At 41.1% G+C, this 8,620-nt stretch overlaps 1 protein-coding gene across 1 annotated transcript in view; it reads right to left on the bottom strand.

The window, feature by feature from the left end:
- LOC117705391 (gamma-crystallin D) overlaps positions 1 to 8,620 on the bottom strand; it is a 763,352-nt gene that overhangs the window by 58,343 nt on the left and 696,389 nt on the right. The gene's annotated exons all lie outside the window — the stretch shown is intronic.

The following is an 8,620-nucleotide window of genomic DNA, read 5'->3' as shown; positions in this document are numbered from 1 at the left end:
ACGGTCTGCATGCAGTGTGTAAGGACATTTTCTTGATTAGTGATTGGCGCTGGCTGTGGTTGTAATGCTCATGGGTGGAGCACCACTGTGAGTGCTGCCACCCCTGGCCAACTGGTCCGGGGTATAAGAAAGCAGGCTGAGTAAGGCATGAAGGGGAAGCTGATAAGCGGCATTCCTCCATGGTTTCTACTTCCGTTTCTGCCTTGAGCTCCTTCTCTGGCACCTCTCCATTAATGGGCTCAAATCTGTAAGATGTAATAAACCCTTTCTTCCCCAGGTCGGTGGACAGTGTTTTAGCCCAGCAATAGAGAACCAAACTAGGACACATTAGCGCCTCCCTCCTGATGGCTGTTCCCTGCTTGTACTCTCTCGTCCACAACCCACGTTCCCGTTCTTAGCTTGTTGAGGACGTCTCTTTGCTTTTATGATAACATCTATATGTCTGACTACGGTCTGCATATGCCTTCTCCAGGCCACTGGACACACACTGAGTTGGATATTCTGCTCCTGGGTTGGGGACATGTTACCAACACTCCTTTCTTTGTGTTTACGTTACTGAGAATGGCCTATGCATTCTAGATAAACACTCTGCCCATGGGCATTATAGCCACGGCCTATAAACACCTATATTCATCCTCACTCCCCCCTCCCCTGCCGGATTATATTAGTGAGGAAAAGTATCTTTCCTTATGAATAGCAAGGTTTATGGCTGAGAACTTCCTAAATTGAGACATAATAATAAGAGAAAGGCATTCATTTAGCTAATATGTTTTATATGACACAAGAGACTTCATAATGAAATGAAGACCCAAAGAAACAGGCAAGCTTAGGTGTTATCATGTTGAGTTTTGGAAGACTGGATACTCACTGTGAAATATGATGGACAGAGATTCTGTGATCTTGTGTTACACACTGGGAGATTTAACAAAGCCAGATTGCTCAGGTGCTTCTCTGCTCCTATTCATTGGCTCTTCTCCAGGTAAGAGAGGACCTCTTACCTGAGAAGTTAGGCTATGCTTCACGGGAGAGCTGTCTGCTATTGCTTGCTTTGGAGAAAAAGATAACAGTGACCTTCCTGTTGCTTTTGCATTCTCAAATTCCAATGTGCCCAGGTTCAACATTGTGGGGTATGCTGGGCTCAGAGGAGCTTAGGATTGGTGTAGAACAGATAGTCTCTCCTATAACCAGTTGGTTATGTTTTTAGCCTTTGGATTTGGTGTATGTGGTAGTGGGGCACTGTACATACCCACAGCATATAACAAATCATCATATGTGAATGAAATATTTTTTGCATAAAAAGATACGGTTTTATAAACTTCTCCGTGGACAGAAGAGACCAGACATTCTAGAGAACAGGGAGAAATAGCCCTGCTTACCACAGGAGTTAGACATGTCTGGGCACATCGGGACACGTCTGGAAGATTAGAGACTGTGGGAGCATCTGGACTGTGTTTGCATCAGTGGATCTGAACTTTGGCTGTATGTTCCACCTGAGGAACTTTTAAAATGTGAATCCCTGAGGGTGAGACCAAGCCATCATATTCCTTAAATTCTTCCAGGGGCTCTGATACACAAAGGAGGTTGGTAATAGTGGGTGCATGTGGAAGACTGAAGACTGGGGGGACATCCTGGGTGGTGGTTACTCCATCACTACACAGCTACACAGCTGCCCTAAGCTTTAGCTGGGGGAAACTTCATTTAATTAAAAAAAAAAAAGATGAATGATGGGAAACAGCCTGTCACTGCAATGTCTTAGAGGGACCTCCCTCCCCCATGAGTATACTAAGTTTCTTTTTAAAATTAAAATATAATTACATCATGTCTCCTCTTTACACACCTTCCATACCCCACTCCCTTACAAATTCTTTGGCCTCTTTTTTTTTTTAAATTTTAAACATACATACACACACACACACACACACACACACACACTTATACTCATTTTAGTGTTACTTGTATGTATATGTTTTCAGAGCTGACCACTTGGTATTGGATAACCAATTACCCAATTAGAGAGCTCCTCCCTAGGGAAGACTATTTTTTTCTGGTCTCAGTATTCCTTAGTTGCCTATAGTTCTTTGTTTAGGGGTAGGTTCCAATGAGATTTTCCCTCTTCCAAGTTGGCATGTGTATTGATGTTGAATTGGTTCACGTCTTGTTTTGGCAGACATATTATTAAGGTGTTGTAGTAGCCAAAGCTTCTCTGCCATTTCTAGGAGACATGATCCCAAATTTCGTGGTTCCCTGGCTCTTATAATCTTTCTGCTCCACTTTCCATGATGTTCCCTGAGCTTTAGTGTCCAGGAGTTGTGTTGCAGATGTATCCACTAGGGCTGGGCTCTCTACAATCAATTCTTCTCTGCTTTTTGACCAGTTTTGGTTTCCTCTAATGGTCTTCATCTATTGCAATGAGAAGGGTTTGGTTTGTTTTTGCCCAGGGTGTGTGTGTGCTAGAGAGAGAGAGAGAGAGAGAGAGAGAGAGAGAGAGAGAGAGAGAGAGCGAGCTATACTTATCTGTAAGAATAAGGATAAGTATTTAGAATACAGCCAGGAATTATGTGGTTTAGTGTGGTAGAAGGTTCACTTCTCAGGTCCATGACTCCCAGGCAGTTGGCTAGATTTCCAGTATTAGGTGTGAGTTCCCTCCTGCTGAGTGAGCCTTAGTCCAATTAGACAGCTGTTGATTACCATCAAGACATGAGTGTCACTATTGCTTCCTTGGGGATATCTTGCCAAGCTGGCCATTGTTGCATTTGGCATCACAGCTGGGTAGGATTATTGGTTGCCTCCCTTGGGAGCTTGCATAGAACCCTCTGGTACAATGAAAACTAGTCCTCAGGGAGGAGGCTTTCAGGCCAGATCCAGCTGGGATCCTGAGTCCCATGCTGAAGTACAAGATGTCTTTGGCAACAGGGACTTACTTTCAACCTCTGGGAGACAACCAAGGGCAACAGCAATAGCCTATAATGTTTTGGGGGGGTCTCGTTGATGACCATAACCAAAAATTTGAAAGAGGGTAGGTATCTCATGTCTGGTCTGGGGGTTTTATTAGGTAGTCTATGGTTCTTGGGGGAAGCATTGTCAATCCAAGTGTGATAACTTTATTTAAACTATATCTGTACACACACACACACACACACACACACACACTATATGTAATTTTCGTAAATTAAAAATAATACAGTTCCTCATGTTTACTTTTTCAGATATCCTTAGCGTTATTTTTCCCTGTTTCTTCCCTTTCCTTTTGTATTGACCTCCCCTCCCCCTGATTAAAGCTACCCCTGATTTTTCTCAGTTGCCTCTATATACTTAAGCTCTTAAAAGTAGGATTCTCATTTTATTTTTGAAGTTAAAGATTTTGGACTACAGAGATATCTCAGTCAGTAAAGCACTTGCCGTGTAAGCATCTGGACCTGAGCTTGCTCTCCAGCATCCACATAAAAACCTAGGTGTGTAGGTCTGTAATTCTGGCACTGAGAAGGCCCAGACAAGGGGGCCCCTGTGTGAGGCTTGCCTTACAGCCTGGCTGGGTTCCATGAGAGATCCTGTCTTTAAAAAATAAGGTGGGAAAAATAGTATGATGACTCGGTAAATAAAAGTGCTTACCTCTTCTCTTCATGTCTCTTGAAGGCAGGCTTTTTCTTTTCTACATTTCCTATTATTCTACAAGTCACACTCATTGTCTGACCCATGACAGTCAAATGCTCTGCCACTGAGCAATAATACATCACCTCAAGACCATCCTACTGGTTTTGAATCCTTTCTAAGAACAGTGGGCAGACTGGTTTCCTGGCTTCTGGCTGATGGCATCTCTAGACTGACAGAAGGATTTTTACTTTCGTTGACTCGATCCATGTTGGGAAGGGAGAGGAAAAACATGATAAAATCAAAATTGGTTTATAAAAATTATAGAATGTACCTTTAGTCCCAGCACTTGGGAGGCAGAAGCAGACAGATCTCTGTGTTTGAGGCCAGCCTGGTCTACAGAATAAATTCCAGTCAGGGCTACATAGAGAGACCCTATCTCAGACTCTATCTATCTATCTATCTATCTATCTATCTATCTATCTACCAACCAGCCATCTCAAATCCTTCAGATGTCTCCAGGGGCTGATATTGCTACTTAAGATTCATCTACAACTCTACTCAATGATAACTTGATCAGGGAAGAAAGAAAGAAAGAAATTAAAGACTTCCTGGAATTTAAAGAAAATGTTGACATCATACCCAAACTTTTATGGGACACAATGAAAGCGGTGCTAAGAGAAAAATCCATACCACTAAGCGCCCTGGTAAAGAAACTGGAGAGATCTTACACTAGCAACTTAACAGCACACCTGAGAGCTCTAGAACAAAAGGAAGCAAACACACCCAAGAGGAGTAGATGGCAGGAAATAGTCAAACTGGGGCAGAAATTAACCAAATAGAAACAAAGAGAACAATACAAAGAATCAACAAAACCAAAACTGGTTCTTTGGGAGAATCAACAAGATAGATAAACCCTAGCAAAACTGACTAAAGGGCCCCAAGGCAGTATCCAAATTAACAAAATCAGAAATGAAAAGGGAGACATAACAACAGAAATAGAGGAAACTCAAAAAAATTATCAGATCCTACTATGAAAGCCTATACTCAAAAAAATAAAAAATAAAAAACCTGGAAAATCTAGATGAAATGGATGGTTTTCTAGACAGATACCAAAGTGAAATCAAGAGCAGGTAAACTATCTAAACAAGTCATTATCCCATAAGGAAATAGAAGAAATCATTAAAAATGTCCCAACCAAAAAAAAAAAAAAAAAAAAGCAAGCCCAGGACAAGATGGATTTAGTGCAGAATTCTACCAGACCTTCAAAGAAGACTTGCTACCAATATTCCTCAAACTATTCCATAAAATAGAAACAGAAGGAACACTACCTAATTCATTCTATGAAGCTACAATTACTCTGATACCTAATCCACACAAGAACTCAACCAAAAAAGAGAACTTTAGACCAATCTTGCCTATGAATATCAATGAAAAAATACTCAATAAAATTCTTGCAAACTGAATCCAAGAACACATCAAAACCATTATTCACCACAATCAAGTAGGCTTTATCCCAAGAATGCAAGGTTGATTCAATACATGAAAATCCATTAACGTAATTCACTATATAAACAAACTCAAAGAAAAAAAAATCACATGATCATCTCCTTAGATGTAGAAAAGCATTTGACAAAATATAACACCCCTTCATGTTAAAAGTATTTGAGAGATCAGAAATTCAAGGCCCATACCTAAGCATAATAAAAGCACTATACAGCAAATTCACAATCAATATCAAATTAAATGGGGAGATATTTGAAGCAATCCCACTAAAATCGGGGACAAGACAAGGATGCCCACTCTGCCCATATCTATTCAATATAGTACTTGAAATGCTAGCTAGAACAATAAGACAACAAAAAGACATCAAAGGGATACAAATTGGCAAAAAAAGAAATAAAGGTATCACTATTTGCAGATGATATGATAGTATATACATAAGCGACCCCAAAAACTCTACCAGAGAACTTCTCCGGCTGATAAACAACTTCAGCAAAGTGGCCAGTGTAGCAGGATACTTATTCTGCTACATTGTATTCGAAGTGGAGCTTGGTGATTAGGCAATAGAAGAGGAGGTGGAGCTTGGAGAAGAAGGGGAAAGGAGAAAAAGAGGAAGAGAAGGAAAGAAAAAGAGGAAGGGGAGGGAACGACTGGAGAGGAGGGGTGAGAGATGACCAGAGGACAGAAAGGTGGAAAGACAATGGAGGAGAAGGACGTAGCCTGGAAAAACCACAAGTTGTAAGGGATCTCAGTGATGGGGAATCAAATAGGGTAGTGGTAAATCTGCCCAATCTAGGCGTGCAGTTTGTATTCATAATTATTGAGTTGTATTTTCTTTGATCGGTCCTATTTGGGTTGGAGATTTACCCCAATAGGCCTGATATAAAATTAACTCAAATAAATCAGTAGCCTTCATTTATACAAACAATAAACAGGCTGAGAAAGAAATTAGTGAAACAACTCCCTTCACAATAGCCACAAATAATATAAAATATCTTGGTATAACTCTAACCAAACAAGTGAAAGACCTGTATGACAATAACTTCAAGTATCTCAAGAAAGAAATTGAAGAAGATCTCAGAAAATAGAGAAATCTTCCATGCTCATGGACTGGCAGAATTAACATAGTAAAAATAGCCATCCTATCAAAGGCGATCTACAGAATCAATGCATTCCCCATCAAAATCCCAACACAATTCTTCAAATACATGGAAATAGCAATTCTCAAATTCATCTAGAAAGGAAAAACAAACAAACAAACAAACAAACAAAAAACAAAACAAAACCAAAAAACCAGAGTAGCAAAAACAATAATTAACATTAAAAGAATGGCTGGGGGAATCACCATCCCTGACCTCAAGCTTTATTACAGAGAAATAGTGATTTAAAAATGCATGGTATTGGTACAGAAACAGACACATTGATCAATGGAATAGAATTGAAGACCCAGAAATAAAATCATACACTTATGAACACTTGATCTTTAACAAAGAAGCCAAACATATACAATGAAAAAAAGAAAGCATCTTCAACAAATGGTGCTGGTCTAACTGTTGATATGTAGAAAAATGAAAATAGACCCATATTTGTCTCCTTGCACAAAGCTCAGGTCTAAGTGTATCAAGAACCTCAACATAAATCCTGATACACTGAATCTAATAGAAGAGAAAGTGGGAAAGAGCATTGAACTCATTGGCACAGGGGGAAATTTCCTCAACAGAACTCCAATGGCTTACACTCTAAGATCAAGAATTGATAAATGGGACCTCATGAAACTGGAAAGCTTCTGTAAGGCAAAGGACATAGCCAATAAGACAAATTGGCAACCTACAGATTGGGGAAAAATCTTCATTAACCCCACATCTGATAGAGGGCTAATATCCAAAATATATAAAGAACTCAAGAAGCTAACCACAAAAAAAAAAAAAAAAAAAAAAAAAATGGGATATAGAACCAAACTGAGAATTCATAACAGAGGAATCTCAAATGACTGAGAAACACCTAAAGAAATGTTCAAAGTCCTTAGTGATCAGAGAAATGCAAATCAAAATGATCATGAGATTCCACCTTACACCAATCAGAATGCCTAAGATCAAAACCTCAGGTGACAGCACATGTTGGACTACTACTCAGCTATTAAGAATGAGGACATCCCGAGTTTTGCAGGCAAATGGATGGAACTAGAAAATATCATCCTGAGTGAGGTAACTCAGACCCAAAAGGACATGCATGGTATGTACTCACTGATAAGTTCGTATTAACCAAAACAAAAAAAGTGCTGAATACCCAAGATACAACTCATAGAACTCAAAAAGACCAACAAGCTGAAGGGCCCAAGTGAGGATGCCTCAGTCACACTTGGGAGCGAGAAGAAAGCAACCACAAAGTGGAGGGAAAGGATCTGGGAGGGAAAGGGGATGGGGGCAGAGAGGGGAACATGATCAGGTACTGGGAGGGGGAAACTGACTGAAATCCCTGAGGGCCAGCAGAAAGAATGGAAACAGGCAACCTAGGTAGGTAGGAGATTGGGGGGACCCTCCAGAATGCACCAAAGACCTTGGGAGGTGAGAGCCTCTCAGGACTCGAAGGCAGGGAGCTTAGATGAAATGCCCTACATTGGGGAGAGGGAACTTGTAGAGCCCACCTCCAGCAGAAAGACAGGACATCAAGTGAGGGGTGAGGTTGCCACCCCACAGTCAAAACTCTGACCCATAATTGTTCCTCTCTGAAAGAACTGCAGGGATGGAAATGGAGAGGAGCCTGAGGAAAAGAAGGTCCAGCAACAGGCCCAAAGTGGGACCCAGCTGAAGGCAAGACACTGTTACTGAGGCTATGGAGCGTCCACAGAAAGGGACCCATCATGACTGCTCTCTGAAAGACCCAACAAGCAGCTGAAAGAGTCAGATGCAGATATTTGCACCCAACCAATGGACAGAAGCTGCTGACCCCTGTGGTTGAATTGGGGAAAGTTGGAAGAAGCTGAGGAGGAGGGAGACCAGCAGTCTCAACTAACCTGGACCCCCGAGATCTCTTAGACACTGGAACACCAAACAGGCAGCATACACCAGCTGATATGAGGCCCCCAACACATACACAGCAGAGGTCTGTCGGGTCTGGGTGTAGTCAAGAGACTGGGGGCCCAGGGAGTTTAGAGGTCTGGTGGGGTGAGGGTGGGGGTTGGGGACAACCTTGTGGAGACAGCAGGATAGAGAGGAGGTATGGGATGTAGAACAGTTGGAGGGTGGACTGGAAGGGGAATAAAATCTGGAGTTTAAAATAAATAAATAAATGATAAAAAAGAAACAAACAAAAAAAGAATCATCAGTTGGACCATAGAGATTTGTTCTCGTATGAATTTGATTAGAGCATTTAATCCACAAGATTCACAAGTGAGAACAGTTAGCAAGCGCAGAATTGAGCCCACTAGTACTAATATTAGCGTTGTCAGCCTGGGAGACCAGGAAAATTATGATTCATATCAGTTTTGATTCTGTTGCTGAGTTTAGTCTTTGGTGGACCATGACCAGGC

The sequence above is a fragment of the Arvicanthis niloticus genome, chromosome 3 (assembly GCF_011762505.2).
Source record: "Arvicanthis niloticus isolate mArvNil1 chromosome 3, mArvNil1.pat.X, whole genome shotgun sequence".
In the NCBI taxonomy this organism is placed as follows: Eukaryota; Metazoa; Chordata; class Mammalia; order Rodentia; family Muridae; genus Arvicanthis; species Arvicanthis niloticus.
This window is presented reverse-complemented; position numbering and strand designations above follow the sequence as displayed.